We start from the raw sequence: 7,611 nt of genomic DNA on the forward strand, positions 1-7,611 counted from the left end.
TGCTAAGTTAATCACAATGTGATTATCACTTTGAAAAAGGCACTATGACCGTGATGCGTCGTATGGCGCTAAGGCCAAAACATAGGTAGTGTTATAGTTGTTTCACGAGACTAATGTTTGCTATACTGAAGATAAAGACAGATTTGAATCTGTGTTTTGTATTTGGATCTCGGTGCAAGGGAAAGGAAGACGCAGAACAAGTTTGAATGCACATAATAAAGTAATTTTATTCTCTTGTCGTTTATATAATGTAGAGAATTTGCATGGATGAAAACTGAAGAAGTTATTATTTTCAACGCAGAAAACCATTTTGAAAATCATTTAATGGATTATGTGAATTTTTGGAATGAATAATCAATTATCATTCCTGTAGTCAATGGTTTGCTACACCTTATGCACGTAAACATTTTTTTTTTAATTGTACCTTTGTTTTTTCCAGCACAACAAATCCAAAATAATTAGGTAAATATGAAAGAACCAGTCAAATAATAATAATAATAGTTTTAGATGGTTTGGGATGGAGATCTTGGAAGAGTAAAAAAGGACTTAAATGGCTACTGGGTTTGAGGCAATGAGCTTCATTATGAAACTGTGGTACCTTGAAAGAGTAAAAAAGGACTTAAATGGTTATGGGATTTGAGGCAATCACTTTCACTGAATGAAACTGTGATCGAGAAACACCAGCCAATGGAGGCACAAATTGAATGAAGAAATGCAGCAAGATCAAGAATGGGAATAGCAGACAAAGAAAAGGAAATTTCAATTTTGCAGTTTTGCTGGTCAAAGAAATGATATTCATTGGGTAACAGGGATCAATAATAAAAAGTAGAGAAAGGAATCAAATTGGACCAACCATTACTACATCACTACTACCATTAACATTAAAATCATTATTAATTGTAACATATGTAATATAATATGTAATGATATTTGTATTTAATATGTTAATGTAGTTTTCATGAATATATTAAATTTTATTTTTAAATATAATAAATAATTAAATTTCATAGCATTATTAATCATCATGTAAGTTAAATCTGATAAATATTATATATACTTTTAAACATACTAGTTTCCGGATTTTCACTTGTTAAACATGGTTCATTTTTATTTAATTTTTAATATTAAGATAAAGCTATTTCCTATTTCAAATTTTAAATTGTTTTTTTTTAATTTAAAAAAGAAATTGTTTTAGTCTATCCGTTCATATATACCTTATACTTAGATATTGTCAAAATATTAATTTGAAAGAGATAAAAGTGTTATTAAGTATTTGATAATAAAATATTAAAGTAAATTATCACATCAACCATATAATTTTGAAATGTTAAATACACCATTGAGAATATATTTTAAGATTTTGGCTATTCCACTCACTTGTTCTTCACTTTGAGTTATATGGTTCACTACAATGTGATTTTTGGTTGTTGGTGGTTGCAACTATAAGTGGTGGTAGGAGGTGGTTCGGGTTAAATGTGGTGAGTTTTGTGGTGGTTTTTATCAACATTTTTTTTTATTGTATATATTGGATTGTTCTGTCCATACACCTTATTTTTAGAATTTGAATAAAAAATGAACAATTTGGTATTTGAAACCAGAGTTGGAGATGTATACCGAAATGTGCACATCGGTTTGTAAATGATGAATAGAAATCAGATTGCAGATTCCAGTATACATCCTTGAATTCGATTTCAACTATCAGATTCCAGTATTCAAATTCAAAAAATGAGGTGTACGAACTGGGCAATCCGATATGAAAAATATTTGTGATTCTTTTTAATTAAGTTCAATGCATTTTTTTATTATATTTTAATCCAATTATTGTTTAGTATGGCAAGGGAATCTGAAATGTGGAGTAATGACTATGAAGAAATAGAAAAAAATATTGATACCGATGAGTTAATCAATTATGAAGTTACTGAACATGAATTGGTCCCAACAGATTATGGTAGTCATTTTACAACTAATGAGGTAAAACTTATTTTAATTTATTTATGTTATAAGTTTGAGGTGTGATTTGTTGATATTAGCATATAATTTTTAGGTTTTTACAACTTGAGATGACTTACTGGAATGGGTGTGTAGGGTTGCATTTGGACTTGACTTTGTAATAATGATTGTTAGATTTGACACCCCAAATGGAAGACAAGGTAGAAAGAACTTTGTGTTGTTAGGTTGCGAGAAGGGTGATAATTATAGAAAATACAAGCTTGATATGGATATGAGTGTTACAGGTACAAGAAAATGTTAATTACACATGTTAATTACACAACTACAATATATTTAACTTAACAAAATTGACGTCCTTGGTATCATACCTAAATCAAATCCGCATAGCCTTATAATTATTTTGTGTACGGAAAGTTTCACACATGGTCGTACAAATGCGCGAGTGCGACAACTCTCCAGTAGTATTCATCGCCCATACGCAAATTCCTGACTAGCTGTAAGTATGACACGAAGATTGATGTGCACTTTTATTGGCAAATATTGTGCATCCAACAAGATACAAAAAATATTCCATGCTTGCACGCTCCGACTCTAACATGTGCAATAGTCCTGACACACGTTTCTCAGCCAATTGAGGCGCACATGTGCAACTCGACACTACCTCATCTCAATCGTAGCAACGTCTGCCTGTCGATACTCCAAGCAACTCCACCAAAGCAGTTTGTGCTTCAGCATATTCCAATTACGCAGACGTGAGATATTGTCCCACAATGGAACATGTAGCAACATCATCCAATGTGATCATCATCTAACCAATGGGAAGGTGGAACATGTTTGTATCACGTTGTCACTTCTCAACAAAGGCTGAAATCAAGCCTTTATCGGCTACTAGTGGTGCAACATGTTGGATTAGGATTCCTCAATCATATAATGAAACGAGAATAATGATTAGATAATACCTGGTAAACCCGTGATCGCATGGCTGAGGGACGAAGACATGATCTTGATCGGGTTCCCCTTTAGGGTGTATCGCTTAGAATGGAATTATGTGAGCAGAGAGACAAAGAGATGAGAGGCTCGAAAATCCCTTTAGGGAATGAGTTTCGACCGTGTGATGTTAGAATATGAGAGTGTCTCTTTAGTTGTCTGGTAATCTCTATTTATAATACACCCAAGGGGAAACCCTAATTATTTATGGTAATAGTAATTACGTCCATCAAGTAATTACCAATAATATAATAGGATAATTATGGTAATTGATCAATTAATAAGATAAATAATCGTGAGGTGCCACATAATATTCTTACACATAAGAGTAACAATCCAAAATGAACCACATATGGTTGAACATTAGGATGAGACACCCCAAATTTAATTATCTTACGATAATGGGAGACCAACTTAACTTTCCCGATCCTAAGGACAAAAATTTTCAATGATTAAAACACATGCAAATTAAACAGATAAAACTACAAAAAAAAATATAGTAAATTTATTGACACTTACTTCACCATCTCATAGTCTCACAACTACATGATCTGCACAACTAACTAACAGAGAAAGAGGTCTGAAGGTCCTTTAGCAAATCCTTCAACCACATCAAGTACTTGATATGCATCACGTACTTGTTGTGCATTAGGTACAACAAATATAGTGTCATCAACACCTTGACCATGATTTCTTCTCTAAACAGATGTCGTAAGTGTCAACCTACCACCAGTCCCATCACCCTATGATCCACCACCTATAGTTCTAGCCATTTGTGCAAAATTCCACTCCAAACAACATTCAATAAAATAAAAAACAAAACAGCATTTAAAATTTTAATTTAAAATGCATCCAAACCGGATTGCACATTCCAGTATATACTCCATAAAACACAAATTAGTTTGTACATTCTGGTATACAATAAAAAAAACACAAATCGGTACACAATTACAAATATACACCAGATTGAACATACCGATATGATATTCAAAAGATATACATCAGTTCGTACATTCCAATATGTATAACTGGATTTAGATATACATACCAGAATGTACAAACCGATATATTAATAGGAAATGTACACCGATTTGTACATTCCAATATGTATATTCGGATTCCAACACTCAAACAACGTGGGAAAAAAACTCAGAAAATTCAAAAATGATGGGTGCAACATTCATAACAAAAGAAAATGAGACTCGCCTTCACTACAATGCTTCCTTCAACCTTGCATGTCTCGCCTGGCACTCTAAAAAAATGTAACCTTTCTTGGACCACCAAGGAGGTGGCACTGTTGTGGAGAGAAATGGAGAAATGGAGGTGCACTGCTTAAAAAATAAGAAGTGAAGGATTGTGGTATGATGAGAATAGAGAAATAGGATTTTAAATTTTTAATAAAGGATATAAATGTAATTTCATATTAACTAATGGAGATGTATGAATGAACAATAAGGGTATAGGAAGGAACAATGAGGTGTAGAGAGAATTTGTCATATAACGATATGGCCAAAAAAGGGTGCTAAAACCGCATTTGGTAGGTTAACTTAGTTAACTTAAGAAAGACACAAAAATATATATAAAAAATATGTACATATCATTTATCAAAATATATTATTTAATATATAATAGTATGAAATTATTTCCAGTTTTACTAACATTAAGATTTTTTTTTCTAAAATAAATTTCATAATTTTATTTTTCTAATAGTTAAAATATTTTTTATTTTATAAGTTTTCATTTATATTTTATAATAAATATCTACATTTAAACAAATTAAATATTACGATAGATAAACATAAATAACGAGAGAAAAATATATTGAATTTGAGAACTATAGAACAAAAAAAAATCCATAACAAACATTATTCTTTATCATAATATTAATTTAGAAAGCAATTACGTTAAAGTTATAAAAAAAACACCCACATATATATATATATGATAAAAATATAAAATTATTGAAAAGAAATATATTTACATATACATTAAACTAACATCATATTAATTTACTTTTTTTAAAAATGAACTTGGTAGGACAATAATTTTTAACTCAATCTATAGATATCAATACTTGTTGAAGTAAGAAGGAGAAATAGAAAATGAAATCATACAACTTTTCTCATTACTTTGTATCATAACAAACCTTTGCGATAACTATCTTGTTCTCTAATAGGTTCACAAGTTTGCTAAAAAAAAGAGTACATTGAGAAGTGTTTCACTCAACCTCGTGATACGAGTCAAAATTTTGTAATTAAGAGATGGGGATACCTTTTACCTTTGCAATAACTATTTTGTCTCTCTAATAGGTTCACAAGTTTGATAAAAAAAAAAGACATCGAAGGTGTTTAATCAATCTCGTGATACGAGCAAAAAATGTTCTTAACTAAAAGATGTGGATACCCTTTAGTTAGAACATGCAATACTTATGTCATGTCTTTACTTATATTCAAATGTTCTATTTATAAATCGTTATTCCTCTCGTAACTAATTAGGTCTAAATGATTATTTAGTTGTTTTAAAAGCATTAAGTCATATAGAATCCCATTAATAGTTGAGATTCATCATGGAATAGTTTTAATTGTGAATAAGTTTGTTTGATTATAAGATATTTTATTTTTATTTTTTATTTTTATTTTTAGATTATATGTAATTGTGACTTGAAAATAATATGTCCTTGCGACAAAGATAATCAAATATATTGGGATAATTTCCTACCAAAAACAAAAGTAAAAAAATATTTATATATGATTACATTTTTTTATGTTATTTGAAAAAAAATATGCAAAAATTATTAATTAAGTTTCAATTATTGATGTTAATTGTATAAACTAATATGTAAAAATAATAATCATTTCAATGTATTTAATATTAATTAATCAATTAAGACTAAAATAAATATTTATATGTTTAAATTGTATATTATATTTTAAAAAGTAAGTTAGTTCATCGTTTGATGTATTTAATAGTTAGGTGAAGGTAAAATCTATAGTCTACCCAACTAGTTTTTTAGGATGAATTTTCACTCCTAATTAAAGCTAAAAAGTTGGAGGAAGAATGCAAAGAAATCTAACAAAATTAGTGACTTTTTAATTATAGTTTAGTCTGCAATCAATCTATTTTGTACATACCTAAATATGAGTTTAGTTTGGTTGGAAGGATAACTTGGTTATTCCTTAGTTAAGTTTCTTCTTTCTTTTTTAGATATAAGACTAGGCAAGAGGAGTGTTTAGCTACTCCTTCTCACAACCATACCTCTATATATAAATGTCACATATGAACCTTCACCATTACTTTGATCATATGCAAAAGATTCGATTCTTTTTTTCCTTGGAGAGTTCTTGTTTTGAGTAAAAATCAAATGACCATCTTCTTTCTTTTGCTTATCTCCGAATGACACATAGGATAGTCAAAGTTCCATGTGTGAAGCTTCTAAATGCACCAATTCTTTTTCCAAAGACTATTTCTTTTCTACTCTTCTTCCTTCCTTTCTTGTCCTAACCCTTCTTTGTTTCTTTACTTCTTAGAACCTTTGTTTTTGTGCAAGTTTACCTCAAAATGCAAGTTTACCAAGAATCAAGTTTATTTTATGTCTCATAGTTAGAGCAATACAATGTCCATGGCCTCACTCCAATCTCTATTGGTTATGTCATCCCTAACCTTGAGCACAAGGATTTTGTCCAAAAAGGAAGTAATGATAAAACTACGATGTAGTCATGTACGAAGCCCAACACCATGCCTAGTTGACTAAAAGACTTATAAATACTAGTGAAAACATATACACTTATACATATTTGTGTTTATTTTTTTAAGATCATAAAAAATGAATTATTATAATAAAATCAATTAAAAAAAGTATTTCTAAAATTTATATTGAAGTTATAAAAAGTTATTTACAAAAAAAAAAATCATAAAAGTATTTTTTATTAACTTTATAATGTTAAAATTATATAATAAAAGTACTTGTAATTTCTCAATAAAATAAAAATAAGAAATACCTCATTCCTCTTAAAGAAAATCCAAAAACCACTTTAAATTTATTACTCTACAAATATCTAACAAATTTGCATCTCATAAATACATTTATTATTGGGGTAAAAAAATCAGAGCTCTAGGAGAAAAAAAAAGTTGGTGTTTCTGATTGTGCCCCCATCAAATTGTTAGAATCCTCTCATTTATTTTAGGATGGCTTTATGAAATGTAAATGCAAAAGAGGTAACAAAGGCTCTTTATTCCTTCATACATAACTTCTTCGGCAACCCCATAAGTCATGAAAAGATCATTTTATCTTTAAAAAATATATTTTGAATTTTATAATATCGATTTTTTTTTTCTATTTACACCTCTCAGATTATAAAATTCGAAAATATCTAATAGATTCTATAATTTATAATATTTTTTTCTTTAAAAAATACATTCTAGATAACTATTTTCATATCTAGAAATACCTTACATATTTTATAATCCGAAAATAAATTCTGAATTTTATAATCCATTTTTTTTCAAAATCACTCATTTCGAAATGAAAAACATAAATAGAATAAAAAATATTTTAAGTATTTTAAGAAGTATGGGTGCTAAAAGAAACTATGGAGGTGCAGGAAGAAATAGCCGAAAACAAATATTGAGTTTGGGCCTAGAGCCCAGGAAGAGCCGTGGCCTTTCATAGATACT

The sequence above is a fragment of the Phaseolus vulgaris genome, chromosome 7 (genome assembly GCF_051622355.1).
Source record: "Phaseolus vulgaris cultivar YP4 chromosome 7, ASM5162235v1, whole genome shotgun sequence".
Lineage (NCBI taxonomy): Eukaryota > Viridiplantae > Streptophyta > Magnoliopsida > Fabales > Fabaceae > Phaseolus > Phaseolus vulgaris.